Here is a 23,316-nt window from a genome sequence, read left to right as displayed (position 1 = left end):
GAACAATTGAAATAATGACCTTTTGTTTTAGACTATAAACCTAACACATAAGGTCGAAACTGGTCAAAACAAAAAATATCTCTTAGTGCACAGTCACAATCTTGAAAAGTCGGAACACAATGCGCAAATGGTTCCGACTTTCCAAGATCTTGAGTCAGTGCAATAATTCAAGTAAACAACAATTGAAATATTAAACCCCTGTTGTTATCTCGCTGTTAAATTTAAACACTTTCATGACTAAAAACTTAAAACAAAGGGTCGAAACTGATCAAAACAAAATCAAGTATTTTATAACCAACTATATTCCTTGATAATAATCACAGTAAAATATTTAGAACAAACCAATCATGGTCCATTACTAAAAATTATAAAAACTTGTATAGCTGAAACTATTTATAGTTTCAGCCAGAGAAGAAATAAACTAACTTAAAAAGCAGTTGCTCTTTCTATCCTCTAACCTCACAAGAAAACCAGTATATACCAGATCTATTGAGACTAGGATATATAAGAGTGAGAATAGGATCGGTAATAGAATAAGAATTTGCACGAATTCATCCGGCCTACAATTAGATAGCGTCACGAACAGACGGTGTACGCTATCCGAAATTACTATATGAGAAGGCCATCCCGGACCTAAACTCATTTGGTGCGACCAAACGCGCCTCGAGCAGACCTATACTAACATTCAGAAAAAACCTAGATTTAGCAAAATGCAAAAACAAAACCAAGCCGAACCTAAATTAAAATTAGCTTATTTCTATTTCTCAATAAATCTAATCACGCCGATCCAATAGTCAAGACGACAACAGGTCATAAAACAGGAAAAATCAAATACCTGCATCGCAAAGCGAGAAAAAGCAGACGACGACGAGTAAATAGATCATTAAAACTATGTGCATTAAACTTTCAATACTACATAAACTGTCATGAAGAGATCCGTAAAAATGATTTAACAAGCCGTATAATCTTAAAATTACCTGTATTTATTATTATACACAAACAACCTGTCGACAAATAAAACTAAATCAACCACAAAACTCTAAATCGGCAGTAACTTTTTTAAATAATTTTGTTTCAAATTATCAATTCAATGAAAAATACAGAAAAATGTATTAAAAACTGATGGTTCCTTGCTTCTTCGGGATCATATCTGTTATTGTTTTTTTTCACCTAAAGTAATACAAAACTGTTAAAAAACTTAATTTAACTTCAAAACAAGATCACCAACAATTTTCTTTGATTTTTAACCATTCTCTAACCATTAAATTATTTCTAAACTTTTTATCAGGGTTTAACCTCACATTTAAATTTAAACCTAATTTGATTAACTTTAATCAGATCACCAAGACTTCCTTTGGATATATAAATTCTTAACTTTAATTCTTCAATTCTATACTATTCTTGAAAAAATTAAATTTTAAATTTAGATCATCAAGGCTTTCCATTGATCAATTCAAATTTTCAAGCCCTCCTCCCAGTCTGAAGTGTCTAACGACCTCAAACGTCGATTCACCCTCCAACCTTTACAAACGACCCTGGACTAACTGAAACTTTTCTTCAAAAACTCACTATTAAAATTAAGCTAAACTGTGAAGAACTTCGGTTACTCTCGTCCTTCACTTGAACCCAACCTCTTGAAATGACCCAGGCCTAGAAGAAATCAAAGAACTAGTATGCACTAAAAAATATGTAACGATCTACTTGTGTTCTAATTATAACTGAGCCTTGTGGATTGATTTATTATTCTCGATCCCCATTATTTTTAACTAAAAGTAGAGAACGTCAATTCGTTTGAGAAAAGAAAAACATTCTTTTGAATTGATATAGTTTCTTCCCAACACATAATGCTACGACAATATGACACAAGGATTGGGATAACCTCACAAGAGTAAGAACTAACGGTTTAGAAAACAGAAACTAACAACTGGATTTTGCATCAATCATTCAACACTTATGTCAAGAGATAACTTGGGAAACGATCAAATCATAGATCTACATAATTGTTTAATTCAAGGTACTAAATAAAATACTTTTTATGACATCGCACAAACGAAATGTAGTATATATCAAATGAAAAATCAACCGAAAAAGAAGACAATAATCTCTAAACAAAAACAGATTATCAAAACAATTTTCAGAAAACGAAACGCAATTTCTGAATCCGACGCGACAATTATACAACACCTCGAAAGCCTCCGAGATCTACTAAACGAAAAAAAATAAACAGTTCAGTTGTAACAGATATTTTTCTGAATCAGAAGCTACAACAGCATCATCTATGAGTTAAACGAATAAAAAACATAAATAACAAAAACAGTAGGACTTTATAACTGAAATCAACGTAAAAGACATATTGGAAGCTGCAAACTAACTGTCATACTGCCTAACAAAAAATTGAAAACACGATAACTTTAGTGGCGATTCAATCCTCCCATTTGTCAATGATCCCACTAGTGATCTATCAAGAGGACAAATACAATTTTGCCACAAATATATTTCGCAAAGGCAACAGCACATGCCTACAAAATTGACTGCCGGAGGAAGAGGCACTTTCGGTAAACTGCTATTTCCCACGTTATTCAACGAGTCAAGCAACCGCTGGAAATGATCGATATTTTGAGATTTGTACAGATACTTGACATCCTTCATGGTGGCGGAGGGTGGAGCTGTTGCTGAGTTGTAGTAGAACTGCAATTGATTTCCATCTATCCTGGTGATTCCCGAAATTGGTTGCTTTTTGATGAACTTAGACGAAGCTCTGCTTTCATTTAGTTCAGATCTGCTAGCAAATTCATGCATTTTATCGGAGCACACACTTCCCGAAATTAGGCGGCGTCTGCTAGAAGAGCTAATGGAAGACGGCGACTGTAAGCTTGAGGACTTACATTTTAGAACGTCGACTGCCTTGAGTTCCATTTCCCAGTTCCTCCGCGGAGATACCACAACATCAGCTTCGTCTATTTCAGTAGTTGAATTAATGTTATTCGCTTCAATCGACAGATATGTATCTGCTGCCCATCTGCTAATCTCGTTGAATTTTGAGGCGGACAAATTTACTCTATTGTTACCCAACTGATGATCACTCTGCTCTCTGCTAACACCTGCTAATGATAGGCCAGACTCCATGAAATTTTCATTGAAGCCAACATTAAAACTTTCGCATATTTCATTCAATTCTGCTTTGTAGTTCGACTTCAAAAGAAAAATTGTTTGATCAAACTCGCTGTCTTTTCGCTTTTGCAGCTCAAATCAAAATCGTTTCGCTTCATTCAGACTATCTAACTCTCCTAACTTTTTCAGCTCTGCATACTGAATTTTATGCTCGCTTCGATCTATTTCGATTCGATTTGACTCGTAGTTATAAAGACCCCGCTTCCTCTCTCTGAACTTTTTGTCTAAGTTTTTTTTCGCCGTCTCGAAGTCTTCAACATATTTTGGCACTGTCGAAAGTTGAAAGGGATGCGTTCCGGTCTTTGAGGAATAAGTAACTTGAAAACAAAACTAGTTTCAAAAAAATTAAAATAGTTTCTGCTCCGTAAATCGTGTTGGTATTTCAACGACGACTATTAAACACAAATTCATTCCCCGAGTAAAAGACAACAAATGACGCACCCAAAATTTAAGCAAGCTTAAAAGGAAATTCGTAATTTTTTTAAAATCAGCTGGGAGTTCAGAAAATTAAAGTCCATTGTTGAAACAAGTAGTGACTCATTTTTGCGTTATCTTTACACTCTTGCTGTTCGATAAAGTATTTTACTTTTCTTCAAAAAAAAAAAGAAATTAATTTAAAATTAAAAAATCCTCTTGACTTGTTTGTGCTGCGTGATTTGGCACGCTGAAGAAAAAATCTTGTGCTGCTTGATTTAGCACGATAAGGATCAAAATTAAAATAAACTGAAACAAACTTTCTAGCCTGAACAATATTTTTGAGCTTGAGTTAGATCAGAATTTGAAAAAAACCGGAAGTCAAGGCAGGATATATCAAATGAAAAAGCAACCGAAAAAGAAGACATTAATCTCTAAATAAAATTAGATCATCAAAAACCAATTTCCAGAAAACGAAACGCAATTTCTGAATCCGACGCGACAATTATACAACAACTCGAAAGCCTCCGAGATCTACTAAACGATAAAAATAAACAGTTCAATTGACATAGATATTTTTCTGAATCAGAAGCTACAACAGCATCACCTATAAGAGTTAAACGAATAAAAAACATAAATAACGAAAAGCAAAAAGGTTTTATAACTGAAATCAACGGGTAAGACATATTGGAAGCTGCAAACTAACTGTCATACTGCATAAAAAAAAATTGAAAACACGATAACTTTAGTGACGATTCACCCCTCCCATTTGGCATTGATCCCAGTAGTGATCCATCAAGAGGACAAATACAATTTTGCCACAAATATAGTTCGCAAAGGCGACAGCACATGCCAACAAGAAATTCCCGAAGCTAAAACCAAAAGACAGATACAAGATCACTAGCTAGCAAGCATCTGTAATATAACATCACAAAATGTCATATTCACCATCAATATTTTATCACCAGATTCAAACAAAAAACAACACCCACATCGAAGAAAAACAGATGGCATATAATTAACTTTGAAAAGTTTTGTTTTAGAACACATTAAAAACATTCAATAACAAAATTCACAGCGACCAAGTTCAAAATTATCAAACGATGTTTTCTTAATTATCCATAGCCATATATCATGGTTAGATACAGACGAAACACTACGTATCTCCACCACAGACATCAGGTCATACAGCAGTAAGAACAGCAAAAATTCTCTTTTGCAATTTTCAGACTAAATTTGCGAAAAACTCACTGACACAAGTCTTTCAGACAGTAAAAATTGATTTATAATAAATACTCACGGTTTATAATAGATTTTTTTAAACATAATCTGGACTTAGAAGAACAGTCTGGAAAACCATTCCGCAAATACTGTGACGAAGACACGATCTTAGCAGATCAAACAGATTATGTATGGGATCCAGAATGGTAGCTCGACATGTTTTTCAATTAGCCAAACGATATTTCAAGCTCAGCATTTCAATTTATTTAAGTATGTATAAACTATCTAAAAGAAATCCATTAACAACAGATACTACTTCTATAAAATACAACACAGGGTTTCACGATAAGGCAAGGGATAACACCTTGAATTCAATATTCATGAATACACAAGAAAACGTATATTCAAAACAAAAATGAATAAATTGTTGAAAGACAGCCAGCAACAACTCAGTAAAATAAATCTCAGATTCATCCAACAATAACGACACCACAATAAAATCATGCCCCGTTTCGACAGATAACTGGGTGATTTCTTCAAAAAAAAGAAATTAATTTAAAATTAAAAAATCCTCTTGACTTGTTTGTGCCAAAGAAAAAAACTTGTGCTGCTTGATTTAGCACGATAAAGATCAAAAATAAAATAAACTAAAACAATGTTTCAAGCCTGAACAATATTTTTGAGCTTGAGTTAGATCAGAATTTGAAAAAAACCGGAAGTCAATGTAGGATATATCAAATGAAAAAGCAACCGAAAAAGAAGACAATAATCTCTAAGTAAAAACAGATTATCAAAACCCAATTTTCAGAAAACGAAACGCAATTTCTGAATCCGACGCGACAATTATACAACAACTCGAAAGCCTCCGAGATCTACTAAACGATAAAAATAAATAGTTCAATTCTCACAGATATTTTTCTGAATCAGAAGCTACAACAGCATCACCTATAAGAGTTAAACGAATAAAAAACATAAATAATGAAAAGAAAAAAGATTTTATAACTGAAATTAACGTGTAAGACATATTGGAAGCTGCAAACTAACGGGTCATACTGCATTAAAAAAAGATTGAAAACACGATAACTTTAGTGACGATTCACCCCTCCGATTTGTCATTGATCCCACTAGTGATCCATCAAGAGGACAAATACAATTTGGCCACAAATATAGTTCGCAAAGGCGACAGCACATGCCAACAAGAAATTCCCGAAGCTAAAACCAAAAGACATATACAAGATCACTAGCTAGCAATCATCTGTAATATAACATCACAAAATTCACCATAAAATTCACATATCCACCATTAATATTTTATTACCAGATTCAAGCAAAAAACAACACCCACATCGAAGACAAACAGATGACATATATTTAACTTTGAAAAGTTTTATTTTAGAACACATTAAAAACATTCAATAACAAAATTCACAGCGACCAAGTTCAAAATTATCAAACGATGTTTTCTTAATTATCCATAGCCATATATCATGGTAAGATACAGACGAAACACTACGTATCTCCACCACAGACATCACGTCATACAGCAGTAAGAACAGCAAAAAATCTCTTTTGAAATTTTCAGACTAAATTTGCCAAAAACTCACTGACACAAGTCTCACAGACAGTAAAAATTGATTTATAATAAATACTCACGGTTTATAAAAGATTATTTTCAACATAATTTGGACTAATAAGAACAGTCTCGAAATCAATTCCGCAAATACTGTGACGAAGACACGATCTTAGTAGAAAAAAAAACAGATTATGTATGGGATCCAGAATGGTATCTCGCCATGTTTTCAATTAGCCAAACGATATTTCAAGCTCAGCATTTCAACTTATTCAAGTATGTATAAACTATCCAAAAGTAATCCATTAACAGCAGATACTACTTCTATAAAATACAACACAGGGTTTCACGATAAGGCAAGGGATAACACCTTGAATTCAATATTCATGAATACACAAGAAAACGTATATTCAAAACAAAAATGAATAAATTGTTGAAAGACAGCCAGCAACAACTCAGTAAAGTAAATCTCAGATTCATCTAACAATAACGACACCACAATAAAATCAATACCCCGTTTCGACAGAGAACTCAACAATCAACAGCTAAGCCATCAGTTGTTCCTAATTATTCACAAAAAGATTATCAAACATTGAGGCCAATAATCAAGAAACGTTCCTATAATAAACCAAAAAACAACTACGATTTTTTTAAACTATTATGAGTAATCCGATAGCACGACAATTTTTAATCTAGAACACAAAACCAAGAACATATTTATAATCAACAACTAGCTAAGAACGCAAATCAACCATCAGTAAGCTTTCATGATCAAGAAACACCAAAAAAAAAATAATCGCGCTGGAAAATATAAAATTTTTCAACAAAATAAAAACTACCCATATAATAAACAATTCAATAGAAACTAACCACACTACACAGAAGACAAAGAAGATTTTAATCAAAATCAACAAAATATCGATGGAAAAAATTGATTAGCCAGATGCGATTTTTCAACCAGATATCTTTGAACCCTATAAAAATCCATCAAGAAATCAACCAATACATCTTATGAAACCAATAGTCAAACCACCAAGTCAAAACATTCAAACACAAAATAATGCAAAATCAAGGCTACCAACCAGAAACAATTAAAAACGAAAATCCAATACCATATTACTTAAAACACGAAATTGATCGTAATCAACTTGAAAATGTTACACAAATACACAATACAGCAGGATCACTACAAATGAAAATGAATCCATATATTATGGGTGGATCATCCATCACATCAAACTAGCTACTAATGGTTTTCACAGGAACATATCCCGAGTATTCAGTCGAAGACTATTTGAACGCCTTCACAGCCAATTTAATATAGGCCCAGAACCAATAAAAACCCCTCCTCACCCAAAATGGATTCACATGTAACCAAATTCGCAGAATCCCAAGTGAAACTAATTAATAACTAGGTGTAAGAACAGAAAATGTTTTACGAAAGGCATATTCTCTAAATACACGATTAGAAAAACAAAAAAATGACATCACATCCTTCACCAATTCGAGAACCAGTTAAAGATTTTCGCAAAGTCGTAGACAAATTAGAACAAGCAGAAATCACAATCAAATTAGAAGAAACATAAAACAAAAAATTACAATATTATACATGACTCAGATAATGAATAAGCAGAAAAAATAACCAAAATACTTAGTATATATGAAAATACCCAAAACTTAAAGGGAAACCCTCAGTCAAAAAATGGGGTAATTTTCGTCGACGATAGCGACACGGTATAACTGAACTGAGACAGAAACATAAATATAAGTCAGACGGACCACCGAAACAAAGGCAAAATAAACCTTTTTCACCAGTACATGAAACAGATCAGAACTTACCTGATAAAAAACTCAAAGTAACAATATTTCCGGAAAACCACTTCCAAATACCTATAAAGACACTAGAACACATTCACCATACAGCAATCACTCTCAAGGAAGATCCCCGAAGAGAAAAACTCAGATTAGACTTATCAAAATAGATGTCGCCGCTCTAATGTCCACAACAGTCAAATTAGAAACAACTACAAGATCAAAATCAAACAAGTGCAATTTTTCCAGCTATAAAAGAAATGGTTCATGCTCAAACAACCGCAATAGATATTCCTCAAACAATCGTTCTAGAAATTTTTCAAATGATCGAAATAGGAACTAATCAAACAACGGATATATAAACTCTTCTAATAGAAACTCGCACAACAGAAAATATAATCATAGATCGCGTGAAAAATCAAATAATTACAAAAGTAGAAACAAAAGTTGCCATAAATCAACATCTAGAAATTATTCTCAGTCACCACATAGAAAAACTCACAATATCCAAATAGACAAGCTCAAAATTAATGAACTAGCACACCAAAACATCACCGACAGATTATTCAAGTACAATCTACAATTACTTTCTTTAACAATTGAAATATTTCTAAAAATATTCCAAGGCTTATCCTTACTTATAAACTGTATATAAACTTTAATCAGCTCATCAAAGCTTCCCTTGGATCTATAAATTCCAAATTCTAAATCTTTAAACCTAAATTTTGTTCTCAAAATAAATTTATTATACAATTAGATCATCAAGGCTTTCCTTTTGATCAATTCAAAATTTCAAGCCCGCCTCCCAATCTGAAGTGTCTAACGATCTCAAAAGTCGATTCACCCTCCAAACTTTACAAACGACCCTCAACTATCTGAAATTTTCCTTCAAACACTCACCATTAAAATTAAGCTAAGCAGTGAAGAACTTCGGTTACTCATCCTTCACTTGAACCCCACCTCTTATACTGACCCAGGACTAGAACAAATCAAAGAACTAGTAGACACTAAAATAGTATGTAACGATCTACTTGTGTTCTAATTATAACTGAACCTTGTGGATTGATTTATTATTCTCGATCCCCATAAAAGAAAAGTTAAATTAACTTAAATTTAGAGAACGTCAATTCGTTTGAGAAAAAAAAACCATACTTTTGAATTGATAAATTTTCTCCCCAACACATAATGCCACGACAATATGACCCAAGGATTGGAATAACATCATAAAAAGAGTAAGAACTAATGGTTAGATACAGACGAAACACTACGTATCTCCACCACAGACATCAGGTCATACAGCAGTAAGAACAGCAAAAATTCTCTTTTGCAATTTTCAGACTAAATTTGCGAAAAACTCACTGACACAAGTCTCACAGACAGTAAAAATTGATTTATAATAAATACTCACGGTTTATAAAAGATTATTTTCAACATAATTTGGACTGATAAGAACAGTCTCGAAATCAATTCCGCAAATACTGTGACGAAGACACGATCTTAGTAGAAAAAAAAACAGATTATGTATGGGATCCAGAATGGTATCTCGCCATGTTTTTCAATTAGCCAAACGATATTTCAAGCTCAGCATTTCAACTTATTTAAGTATGTATAAACTATCCAAAAGTAATCCATTAACAGCAGATACTACTTCTATAAAATACAACACAGGGTTTCACGATAAGGCAAGGGATAACACCTTGAATTCAATATTCATGAATACACAAGAAAACGTATATTCAAAACAAAAATGAATAAATTGTTGAAAGACAGTCAGCAACAACTCAGTAAAGTAAATCTCAGATTCATCCAACAATAACGACACCACAATAAAATCAATACCCCGTTTCGACAGAGAACTCAACAATCAACAGCTAAGCCATCAGTTGTTCCTAATTATTCACAAAAAGATTATCAAACATTGAGGCCAATAATCAAGAAACGTTCCTATAATAAACCAAAAAACAACTACGATTTTTTTTGCAAAACTATTATGAGTAACCCGATAGCACGACAATTTTTAATCTAGAACACAAAACCAAGAACATATTTATAATCAACAACTAGCTAAGAACGCAAATCAACCATCAGTAAGCTTTCATGATCAAGAAACACCAAAAAAAAAATCGCGCTGGAAAATATAAAATTTTTCAACAAAATAAAAACTACATATATAATAAACAATTCAATAGAAACTAATCACACTACACAGAAGATAAAGAAGATTTTAATCAAAATCAACAAAATATCGATGGAAAAAATTGATTAGCCAGATGCGATTTTTCAACCAGATATCTTTGAACCCTATAAAAATCCATCAAGAAATCAATCAATACATCTTATGAAACCAATAGTCAAACCACCAAGTCAAAACATTCAAACACAAAATAATGTAAAATCAAGGCTACCAACCAGAAACAATTAAAAACGAAAAACCAATACCATATTACTTAAAACACGAAATTGATCGTAATCAACTTGAAAATGTTACACAAATACACAATACAGCAGGATCACTACAAATGAAAATGAATCCATATATTATGGGTGGATCATCCATCACATCAAACTAGCTACTACTGGTTTTCACAGGAACTTATCCCGAGTATTCAGTCGAAGACTATTTGAACGCCTTCACAGCCAATTTAATATAGGCCCAGAACCAATAAAAACCCCTCCTCACCCAAAATGGATTCACATGTAACCAAATTCGCAGAATCCCGAGTGAAACTAATTAATCACTAGGTGTAAGAACAGAAAATGTTTTACGAAAGGCATATTCTCTAAATACACGATTAGAAAAACAAAAAAATGACATCACATCCTTCACCAATTCGAGAACCAGTTAAAGATTTTCACAAAGTCGTAGACAAATTAGAACAAGCAGAAATCACAATCAAATTAGAAGAAACATAAAACAAAAAATTACAATATTATACATGACTCAGATAATGAATAAGCAGAAAAAATAACCAAAATACTTAGTATATATGAAAATACCCAAAACTTAAAGGGAAACCCTCAGTCAAAAAATGGGGTAATTTTCGTCGACGATAGCGACACGGTATAACTGAACTGAGACAGAAACATAAATATAAGTCAGACGGACCACCGAAACAAAGGCAAAATAAACCTTTTTCACCAGTACATGAAACAGATCAGAACTTACCTGATAAAAAAACTCAAAGTAACAATATTTCCGGAAAACCACTTCCAAATACCTATAAAGACACTAGAACACATTCACCATACAGCAATCACTCTCAAGGAAGATCCCCGAAGAGAAAAACTCAGATTAGACTTATCAAAATAGATGTCGCCGCTCTAATGTCCACAACAGTCAAATTAGAAACAACTACAAGATCAAATTCAAACAAGTGCAATTTTTCCAGCTATAAAAGAAATGGTTCATGCTCAAACAACCGCAATAGATATTCCTCAAACAATCGTTCTAGAAATTTTTCAAATGATCGAAATAGGAACTAATCAAACAACGGATATATAAACTCTTCTAATAGAAACTCGCACAACAGAAAATATAATCATAGATCGCGTGAAAAATCAAATAATTACAAAAGTAGAAACAAAAGTTGCCATAAATCAACATCTAGAAATTATTCTCAGTCACCACATAGAAAAACTCACAATATCCAAATAGACAAGCTCAAAATTAATGAACTAGCACACCAAAACATCACCGACAGATTATTCAAGTACAATCTACAATTACTTTCTTTAACAATTGAAAAATTTCTAAAAATATTCCAAGGCTTATCCTTTCTTATAAACTGTATATAAACTTTAATCAGCTCATCAAAGCTTCCCTTGGATCTATAAATTCCAAATTCTAAATCTTTAAATCTAAATTTTTATTCTCAAAATAAATTTATTATACAATTAGATCATCAAGGCTTTCCTTTTGATCAATTCAAAATTTCAAGCCCGCCTCCCAATCTGAAGTGTCTAACGATCTCAAAAGTCGATTCACCCTCCAAATTTTACAAACGACCCTCAACTATCTGAAATTTTCCTTCAAACACTCACCATTAAAATTAAGCTAAGCAGTGAAGAACTTCGGTTACTCATCCTTCACTTGAACCCCACCTCTTATACTGACCCAGGACTAGAACAAATCAAAGAACTAGTAGACACTAAAATAGTATGTAACGATCTACTTGTGTTCTAATTATAACTGAACCTTGTGGATTGATTTATTATTCTCGATCCCCATAAAAGAAAAGTTAAACTAACTTAAATTTAAGGAACGTCAATTCGTTTGAGAAAAAAACCATACTTTTGAATTGATAAATTTTCTCCCAACACATAATGCCACGACAATATGACCCAAGGATTGGAATAACATCATAAAAAGAGTAAGAACTAACGGTTTAGAAAATATAAATTAACACCTGGATCTAACACTAATGTCAAGAGATATCTTGGGAAACAAACAAACCATACTTCTACACAATTGTTTAATTCAAGATACTAGATACCACCTTGTTATAACACCGCACATACAAAAGGTAGGACAAATCAGATCAAAAAAGCAAACGAAAAAAAGACAAATCACTAAACAAAAATCATTTATAAAAAACGATATACAAGAGGGTACTTGAGCTTTATATAAGTAAGACGATTGTATGTAATTTTCGCTTACAGAGTATAAACTATATTGAAGTTTTACATGTACTAAATTCGCCACAAGAAAACAAACAATACATGTAAAACAGCAAAATAGTTTACTCTTTAGTGGCGAATTTAGTTTTTTGGATAGCAGTTGAATGGAACCGATCGTCCTACATTTCGCGTTTGTTCGACGTCGTAACAAATGATAGAAGTATGTCCGTATTGTCCACATCTACAGCAGAAAAACTTGCGATAGGGTTGAGTAGAATGAGGTCCATCTCGATTCCACTCATTAACCGATCTGTCGAAGCTCTGGCCATATCTCTGTGAGTGGTGGTATGCGTTGTTTCCACCGTTATAAGTGTTGTAACTGGGCCTGTAATTTTTCCTGGCTTGAAAGGAGCTGTATTGGCAAATTTGGCCTCGGTAATAGTTGCTAGGTCGGTATTGCGACGCACTTCTTTCAGGCAATTGAGAATTTTTCTTCATCTTGGCGGAAGTTTCACCGTCGGAGTCAATATCCAGTTGCCGAAATGCTCCGAAAAAACTATTCATCCGGATATGTATTCATAATCTACAACTCTCTCGGGATTATTCTACCCAAATCATCAACTGTTCGTTCGGGCGCTTCTTTCAACATTTTCTTTGTATTTCATTGGCATTCCTTGAATGAATGCTTCTTTTACTCGACGAGTTCGTTCATCGCCTCTATCGACAGCTGGGTTTACATCCCTAGCCGAAATATCTAGGATAGCTCGAGGAGCTTGTCGTTGTACCTCGACGATGAAATCCTCTGAGGATTCCTAGATGAATTGAGTTTTCGCTGGTTTAATTCTGTGAAATTCTTGGTTTGCGGTTTGATTGTAACGGTATCGTAATGCTGTCAGAATATCATTAAAACCATTGCGAGTTACGTCTGGAAGCCCTGTGTAGAAACGAAGTGCGCCACCCGATAAAACTATATCCAAAAAAGATGCTAGTCGCGCTGCAGCCATTTGACCAACATCAATGCTCTGAGTATGCGTTCAAACTCAGAATTAACCGAATGAATTACCCGAAAATGAGTCTATTTTCAAAAAAGGCTGCAGTGCCATGCCTGATTTGAAGGTGGTTTTTCAATCTTTCCGATATGAGTGATGCAAGTTAAAAATTATCAAGCTGGTGTCTTATGATTCCTTGAGAACCAAGGTTAGTAAATTCAGAATAAGGCTTAAAATACATTCATGAGGAAAATTGTTTGATAAGGCGATTAGGTTTAGTGGGAATATTAGCTGCTAAAAGCTCCAATTGAATGAAAAGAACCGAAACGGTAAAGAAGAAATAAAATAAAGTTAAAATTTTGCTGCCAGGCAGTTTGTTTTTAGCTCCTCAGTCAGTTCTGCATTTCTGTAGACCCCAAAATCAGTACTCTTGCTGCTTTCGTTTGTTCGTGTCATGTTACTTTCTCCGCAAACCAATATGCACCATTCAATTAGGGAAGTCTCAAGATTGCTGATTTGTTAATTTTTTGCTCGGGTGGACTCAAAACCTTGTCACCATGTTCTGAAGCTGAACTTTGAGGTTTTAGCAACAGGAGTTACCTAGATGTTCAACTCTCAGTTCAGGCAGAACCTACAGTTCGCCGAGCGCTACTGAGAGAATAAAAAGATGTTTTTGGAAAAAGTTATAAGCTTAAAATCCGACGAGATAAATTTGTTGGAGAAATTACTGATTATAACTTATCAAACTTATCGCTGTAAATTTTTCCATGTCTCCTCTCTCATTTATTAATTTTGACTTTAGCAGTATCTTGATTTTTTTTTGTAATCGAATTTAAATGTTTCATTTGTATTATTACTTTTATCAAGCTTAAAATGAATAAATTTACTGCACCGCTTGGGAAGGAAAATCAATCAATGAATAAAAGGATGAAGAGAAACGTAAACGTGAGTGAAACATTATGACACTTGTAATTGTGTTTCGTTTGTATGATGTGTCTGTAGATCGGATCAGAGACATTAACTGTTTCTTTTTTCATAACACGCGTTGGCGGCGAATCAAATCGTTAAGATTGCAGCTAGGCGTTTTTTCTGGTCTACGAGACGCTGAATACATCCCTTTGTGCACAACGTAGCATGCTGTGGGATCAAAGGAAAATCTTTTTCAAGGTTCCCGCCAAACTTTTTAATTTTCCAATCACCTTATAATTGGCCTTCAAGAGCGGTCAGAACGTTCAGGGCTTCTCATTGATATTCGAGCAAGTTTGTAGTCATCATATACTGAATTACATGTTTACAACAACTAATTGGGGAGGTTTAACCCAATAAATATCTAGTGCCAAAGTGTCAGTTTGCCAAAAATGCTATATAATTTCCTTTTTATTCTCGTCTTAGGTTGAATTATGTGTTCAGGACAATTAACTGAGAGTAATTCGATGCAAACAATCTCATTTTTTAAAGTCGCTTAGAAACTGTTCTGAAAATATTAGCTGCTAAAAGCGCCAATTGCAAGAAAATTACCGAAAGGGTAAGGAAGAAATAAAATAAGGTTAAAACTTAGCTACCGGGAGTTTGTTTATAGCTCTTCAGTCATCTCTGCATTTCGTAGACCCCAAAATCAATACTCCTGCTGCTTTCGTTTGTTTTTTTCATATTATTTTCTCTACAAACCAATATGCATAATTTAACTCAGGTGAAGTTGCACTTCGCGTACAAAAGCAAAAATATGACCGATAACGCAACTGGGAAAATCTGAAAACTCGTGAGTAAAACTTTGAGTCTACAAAATTTCTCAAAAGACGCACTTCAATTATGCGTTTACATAATTGCTAATTGACGAAAGCCAATTATGACGCATTAGCAGTACCAGTCAGTCTGAAAAAAGAAATCTACCAATTGCATATGCCTCATTTTATGGAGAGGACGCATTTTAGTTAGTATGCGAAAATTTATTAAAAACATCCCACTCAGCCCAAGTCCGAACCCTCCTATTTTATTGTGTGTCTCCTTCCTACCTCTACACTACAAATCCATGATATATTGAAGCTAAAACGCTATTTGTAATACGAAACTACTCGCATCAGGGTTAATCCCTGAATGTTCCGACAGCCTTTTAAGTTCTATGGAGCAGTATTAACATGAAAAAGTTCAAGTAATGAAAAATGTCCACCTGTCAAAATCAAACTTAACCAATCAACCAGAGAACAGCTAAACCTGGAGGTACATATTTGATATTTTTTTGAATTTGTACTGATGCGGGATGAAGTAGGTTATTTAAGAAATATTCATTGAGCTTCACACAGGACCTTGGTTGTTGCTATTAAAAAATGATTAAAAAGATTTGTCATTCTGGAGTTTTCCCAGAAACATGTTTCTTGCTCGAATATTAATGCGTAGCAGTTTATGCACGAATGCTTCTTACAACCTGTTGCCTTGATTAAACCTTTGATATCAGATTAAGTTGTTTTCGAGAGGTGAAAAGTTTAAAACAGACAAGAAATCAAAACATTGACTTCTCTGAAGGCCATAAAATTTTTTGTGTTGAAAAAATTGAACGTAAGCGTATACACAATGAGCCCTTTCTCTCTTCATTGAAACCGATATCTCAGATTGGGGTAGTTTTTGAGAAAAAACAATCAAAAATTCAACTTTTCCATGGTCCGAGGGTCATAACTTTCTGTGTAAAAGAATAGGTGCAGAAACACTTATGCAGGAGACCTTCCCACAACCCGTTCTACCAATTGGAACTGAAATCTGAGATTTGGGAGGTACTTTTCGAAAAAAGTCGAAGTTTGAGAAAACGGTCAAAAAACGAAAATTCGACTTTATGGAGGGCCATAACTTTTTGTTTAGAAAAATTAGGCGTAATTTTTTATGCAGCGGAGCTTCCCACAATCCATTCTACTCATTGAAACTAAAACCTCAGTTTTGGGAGGGTTTTTGATAAACCTCGAAAATTGGAAACGGTCGAAGATTCGAAACTTGATTTTTTGGAGGGTCATGACTTTTTTGTGTAAAGAAAATTAGGCGTAATCGTTTATACAGCGGAGCTTTCCACAAGTTATTCTAATCATTGAAACCAAAAGCTCAGATTTGAGATGGTAGTTTCAAAACATGGTTAAAAAATCGAAAAATTGACTATTTTGAGGGCCATAACAATTTGTGTAAAAAAAGCGGCGTAGCCGCTTATGCAGGGGACCACAATCTGTTCTATCCATTGAACCCAAAATCTCAAATTGGAGTGGGTAGTTTTCGAGAAAAAACAAAAAAATCCAAAACTTGAGGTCAAAACTTCCCCTCACAGACCTTTTTCCAAGGCTGTAGAAAAAGGGATAAAGTAAAAAGAGACTACCGGAGTATACAGGCAAACTCGGAAGTGGCCGGACTCGCCGTTAGTACCACTTTTCCTAAATTCGGTGGAGTAGTTTTTGAGAAGCGAAAATTTTCCAAAGCTTCTAAAAAACCGATCCCATGCATTGTCATACTACTTTTTTTTATCAAAGAGGTATGTGTAATATAATAGTATGTGTAATATACTTATCATTGGCTGTACTTAATAGCGGGTTATTGATCAAAATGAACACATTTTGCCGCAGCAAAATTTGCGACTTAGTTTGGAAAAAAAGATAACTCATACTATAGCACAAGCTATGCTTGTGTAATTAGAGAAATCTCAAGATCGCTGATTTGACAATTTTGCTCGGATGGACTCAAAACACTTGTCACCATGTTCTGAAGCTGTACTTATGTTTTTTAGCAGGAAAAAGAGTTGTCTACATGTTGGACTGCGCTGTTCAGGTAGAATCTACAGTTCCGCGAGCTATTGGTGCCTCGATGCTGAGAGAATTCAAAAGATGTTTTTGGGCAAAATTATAATCTGCAAATACGACGAGGTAATTTAGTTGGAGAAATTATCTATTATTATTTATCATATCTGTCGCTCAACATTTTCCAATGTCTCCCCTCTCATTTTTTTAATTTTTATTTCAGCAATATCTTGATTTTTTTGTACTCGAATTTAATTGGTTCAATAATATTAATACTTTTATCAAGCTTAAAATGAATAAAACTACTGCAACGCGTGGGAAGGAAACTCAATCAATGGCTAAAAGGAGGAAGAGAAACGTAAACGTGAGTGAAACGTTATGACACTTGTAAATGTGTTGCGTTTGTATGATGTGTATGTAGATCGGATCAGAGACATTAACTGTTTCTTTTTTTTTCGTACACAACGTAGCATGCTGTGGGATCAAAGGAAAATTTTTTCAAGGTTCCGCCAAACTTTTTAATTTTCCAATCACCTTATAATTGGCCTTCAAGGGCGGTCAGAACGTTCAGGGCTTCTCCTTGATATTCGAGCAAGTTTGTAGTCATCATAGACTGAATTACATGTTTACAACAACTAATTAGGGAGGTTTAACACAATAAATATCTAGTGCCAAAGTGTCAGTTTGCCAAAATTGCTATATAATTTCTTTTTTATTCTCGTCTTAGATTGAATTATGTGTTCAGGACAATTAACTGAGAATAATTCGATGCAAACAATATCATTTTTTAAAGTCGCTTAGAAACTGTTCTGAAAAAAATAGCTGCTAAAAGCGCCAATTGCAAGAAAATTACCGAAAGGGTAAAGAAGAAATAAATTAAGGCTTAAACTTAGCTGCCAGGATTTTGTTTATAGCTCTTCGGTCATCTCTGCATTTCGTTGACCCCAAAATCAGTACTCCTGCTGCTTTCGTTTTTTTTTTCACTTCTCAGAAGATGAAGAAGATTTTAATCAAAATCAACAAAATATCGATGGAAAAAATTGATTAGTCAGATGCGATTTTTCAACCAGATATCTTTGAACCCTATAAAAATCTATCAAAAAATCAACCAATACATCTTATGAAACCAATAGTCAAACCACCAAGCCAAAACTTACGAACACAAAATAATGCTAAATCAAGGCTACCAACCAGAAACAATTAAAAACGAAAATCCAATACCATATTACTTAAAACACGAAATTGATCGTAATCGACTTGAAAGTTTTACACAAATACACAAAACAGCAGCATCACTACAAATGAAAATGAATCCATATATTATGGGTGGATCATCCATCATATCAAACTAGCCACTAATGGTTTTCACAGGAACATATCCTGAGTATTCAGTCGAAGACTATTTGAACGCCTTCACAGCCAATTTAATATAGGCCCAGAACCAATAAAAACCCATCCTCACCCAAAATGAATTCACATGTAACCAAATTCGCAGAACCCCGAGTGGAACTAACTAACAACTAGGTGTAAAAACAAAATGTTTTACGAAAGGCATATTCTCTAAATACACGATTAGAAAAACACAAAAATGACATCACATCCTTCACCAATTCGAGAACCAGTTAAAGATTTTCGCAAACTCGTAGACAAATTAGAACCAGCAGAAATCACAATCAAATTAGAAGAAACATAAAACAAAAAATTAGAATTTTATACATGACTCAGATAATGAATAAGCAGAGAAAAAACCCAAATACTTAGTATATATGAAAATACCCAAAATTTAAAGGGAAACCCTCAATCAAGAAATGGGTTAATTTTCGTCGATGATAGCGACACGGTATAACTGAACTGAGACAGAAACAAAAATATAAGTCAGACGAACCACCGAAACAAAGGTAAAATAAACCTTTTTTACCAGTACATGAAACAGATCAGAACTTACCTGATAAAAAAAAACTCAAAGTAACAATATTTCTGGAAAACCGCTTCCAAATACCTATAAAGACACTAAAACATTCACCATACAGCAAAAACTCTCAAGGAAGATCCCCGAAGAGAAAAACTCAGATTAGACTTATCAAAATAGATGTCGCCGCTCTATTGGCCACAACAGTCAAATTAGAAACAACTACAAGATCAAATTCAAACAAGTGCAATTTTTCCAGCTATAAAAGAAATGGTTCATACTCAAACAACCGCAATAGATATTCCTCAAACAATCGTTCTAGATATTTTTCAAATAATCGAAATAGGAACTAATCAAACAACGGATATATAAACTCTTCTAATAGAAACTCGGACAACAGAAAATATAATCATAGATCGCGTGAAAAATCAAATAATTACAAAAGTAGGAACAAAAGTTGCCATAAATCAACATCTAGAAATTATTCTCAGTCACCACATAGAAAAATTCACAATATCCAAATAGACAAGCTCAAAATTAATGAACTAGCACACCAAAACATCACCGACAGATTATTCAAGTACAATCTACAATTACTTTCTTTAACAATTGAAATATTTCTAAAAATATTCCAAGGCTTATCCTTACTTATAAACTGTATATAAACTTTAATCAGCTCATCAAAGCTTCCCTTGGATCTAAAAATTCCAAATTCTAAATCTTTAAACCTAAATTTTTATTCTCAAAATAAATTTATTATACAATTAGATCATCAAGGCTTTCCTTTTGATCAATTCAAAATTTCAAGCCCGCCTCCCAATCTGAAGTGTCTAACGATCTCAAACGTCGATTCACCTTCCAAACTTTACTAACGACCTTGAACTATCTGAAATTTTCCTTCAAACACTCACCACTAAAATTAAGCTAAACAGTGAAGAACTTCGGTTACTCATCCTTCACTTGAACCCCATCTCTTATACTGACCCAGGACTAGAACAAATCAAAGAACTAGTAGACACTAAAATAGTATGTAACGATCTACTTGTGTTCTAATTATAACTGAACCTTGTGGATTGATTTATTATTCTCGATCCCCATAAAAGAAAAGTTAAATTAACTTAAATTTAGAGAACGTCAATTCGTTTGAGAAAAAAAAACCATACTTTTTAATTGATAAATTTTCTCCCCAACACATAATGCCACGACAATATGACCCAAGGATTGGAATAACATCATAAAAAGAGTAAGAACTAACGGTTTAGAAAATATAAATTAACACCTGGATCTAACACTAATGTCAAGAGATATCTTGGGAAACAAACAAACCATACTTCTACACAATTGTTTAATTCAAGATACTAGATACGACCTTGTTATAACACCGCACATACAAAAGGTAGGACAAATCAGATCAAAAAACCAAACGAAAAAAAGACAATAATCACTAAACAAAAATCATATTATAAAAACCCGATATACAAGAAGGGTACTTGAGCTTTATATAAGTAAGACGATTGCATGTAATTTTCGCTTACAGAGTATAAACTATATTGATGTTTTACATGCACTAATTTCGCCACAAGAAAACAAACAATACATGTAAAACAGCAATATAGTTTATACTCTTTAGTGGCGAATTTAGTTTTTTGGATAGCAGTTGAATGGAACCGATCGTCCTACATTTCGCGTTTGTTCGACGTCGTAACAAATGATAGAAGTATGTCCGTATTGTCCACATCTACGGCAGAAATACTTGCGATAGGGTTGAGGAGAAGGAGGTCCATCTCGATTCCACTCATTAACCGATCTGTCGAAGCTCTGGCCATATCTCTGTGACTGGTGGTATGCGTTGTTTCCACCGTTATAAGTGTTGTAACTGGGCCTGTAATTTTTTCTGGCTTGAAAGGAGCTGTATTGGTAAATTTGGCCTCGGTAATAGTTGCTAGGTCGGTATTGCGACGCACTTCTTTCAGGCAATTGAGAATTTTTCTTCATCTTGACGGAAGTTTTACCGTCGGAGTCAATATCCAGTTGCCGAAATTCTCCAAAAAAACTATTCATCCGGATATGTATTCAAAATCTACAACTCTCTCGGGATTATTCTACCCAAATCATCAACTGTTCGTTCGGGCGCTTCTTTCAGCATTTTCTTTGTATTCCATTGGCATTCCTTGAATGAATGCTTCTTTTACTCGACGAGTTCGTTCATCGCCTCTATCGACAGGTGGGTTTACATCCCTAGCCGAAATATCTAGGATCGCTCGAGGAGCTTGTCGTTGTACCTCGACGATGAAATCCTCTGAGGATTCCTAGATGAATTGAGTTTTCGCTGGTTTAATTCTGTGAAATTCTTGATTTGCGGTTTGATTGTAACGGTCTCGTAATGCTGTCAGAATATCATTAAAACCATTGCGAGTTACGTCTGGAAGCCCTGTGTAGAAACGAAGTGCGCCACCCGATAAAACTATATCAAAAATGATGCTAGTCGCGCTGCAGCTATTTGACCGACATCAAAGCTCTGAGTAGGTGTTCAAACTCAGATTTACCCGAATGGATTACCCGAAAATGAGTCTATTTTCAAAAAAGGCTGCAGTGCCATGCCTGATTTGAAGGTGGTTTTTCAATCTTTCCGATATGAGTAATCCAGGGTAAAAATTATTAAGCTGGTGTCTTATGATTCCTTGAGAACAGAGGTTTGTAAATTCAGAATAAGGCTTAAAATACACTCTTGAGGAAATTTGTTTGATAAGGAGATTAGGTTTAGTGGGAATATTAGCTGCTAAAAGCTCCAATTGAATGGAAAAGACCAAAACGATAAAGAAGAAATAAAATAAAGTTAAAATTTAGCTGCCGGGCAGTTTGTTTTTAGCTCCTTGCTCCATTAACACGAGTTGGCGGCGAATCAAATCGTTCAGATTGCAGCTAGGCGTTTTTTCTGGTCAACGAGACGCTGAATACATCCCTTTGTGCACAACGTAGCATGCTGTGGGATCAAAGAAAACTTTTTTCAAGGTTTCCGCCAAACTTTTTAATTTTCCAATCACCTTATAATTAGCCTTCAAGAGCGGTCAGAACGTTCAGGGCTTCTCCTTGATATTCGAGCAAGTTTGTAGTCATAATAGGCTGAATTAAATGTTTACAACAACTAATTGTGGAGGTTTAACCCAATAAATATCTAGTGCCAAAGTGTAAGTTTGCCAAAATTGCTATTTAATTTCCTTTTTATTCTCGTCTTAGATTGAATTATGTGTTCAGGACAATTAACTGAGAGTAATTCGATGCAAACAATCTCATTTTTAAAGTCGCTCAGAAACTGTTCTGAAAATATTAGCAGCTAAAAGCGCCAATTGCAAGAAAATTACCGAACGGTTAAAGAAGAAATAAAATAAGGTTAAAACTTAGCTGCCGGGAGTTTGTTTATAGCTCTTCAGTCATCTATGCATTTCGTAGACCCCAAAATCAGTACTCCTGCTGCTTTTGTTTGTTTTTTTTTCATGTTTTTTCTCCACAAACCAATATGCACCATTTAACTCAGGCGAAGTTGCACTTCGCGTACAAAAGCAAAAAAAATGACCGATAATGCAACTGGGAAAACCTGAAAACTCGTGAGTAAAACTTTGAGTCTATAAAATTTCTCAAAAGACGCACTTCAATTATGAGTTTACATAAATGCTAAGTGACGCAAGCCAATTATGACGCATTAGCAGTACCAGTCAGTTTGATAAAAAAAATCTACCAATTGCATATGCCTCATTTTATAGAGAGGACGCATTTTAGCTAGTATGCGAAAGTTTATTAAAAATAACCCACCCAGCCCAAGTCCGAACCCTCCTATTTTTTTGTGGGTCT

At 34.1% G+C, this 23,316-nt stretch overlaps 1 protein-coding gene across 1 annotated transcript in view; it reads right to left on the bottom strand.

Annotated features, from left to right (window-relative positions):
- Window positions 1-23,316, bottom strand: part of LOC134838602 (uncharacterized) — a 155,492-nt gene that overhangs the window by 4,400 nt on the left and 127,776 nt on the right. The window lies entirely within an intron of this gene.

Source organism: Symsagittifera roscoffensis, chromosome 1, assembly GCF_963678635.1.
Source record: "Symsagittifera roscoffensis chromosome 1, txSymRosc1.1, whole genome shotgun sequence".
In the NCBI taxonomy this organism is placed as follows: Eukaryota; Metazoa; Xenacoelomorpha; order Acoela; family Convolutidae; genus Symsagittifera; species Symsagittifera roscoffensis.
Note: the sequence above shows the minus strand (reverse complement) of the source record. Positions and strands in the feature narration are given on the sequence as shown.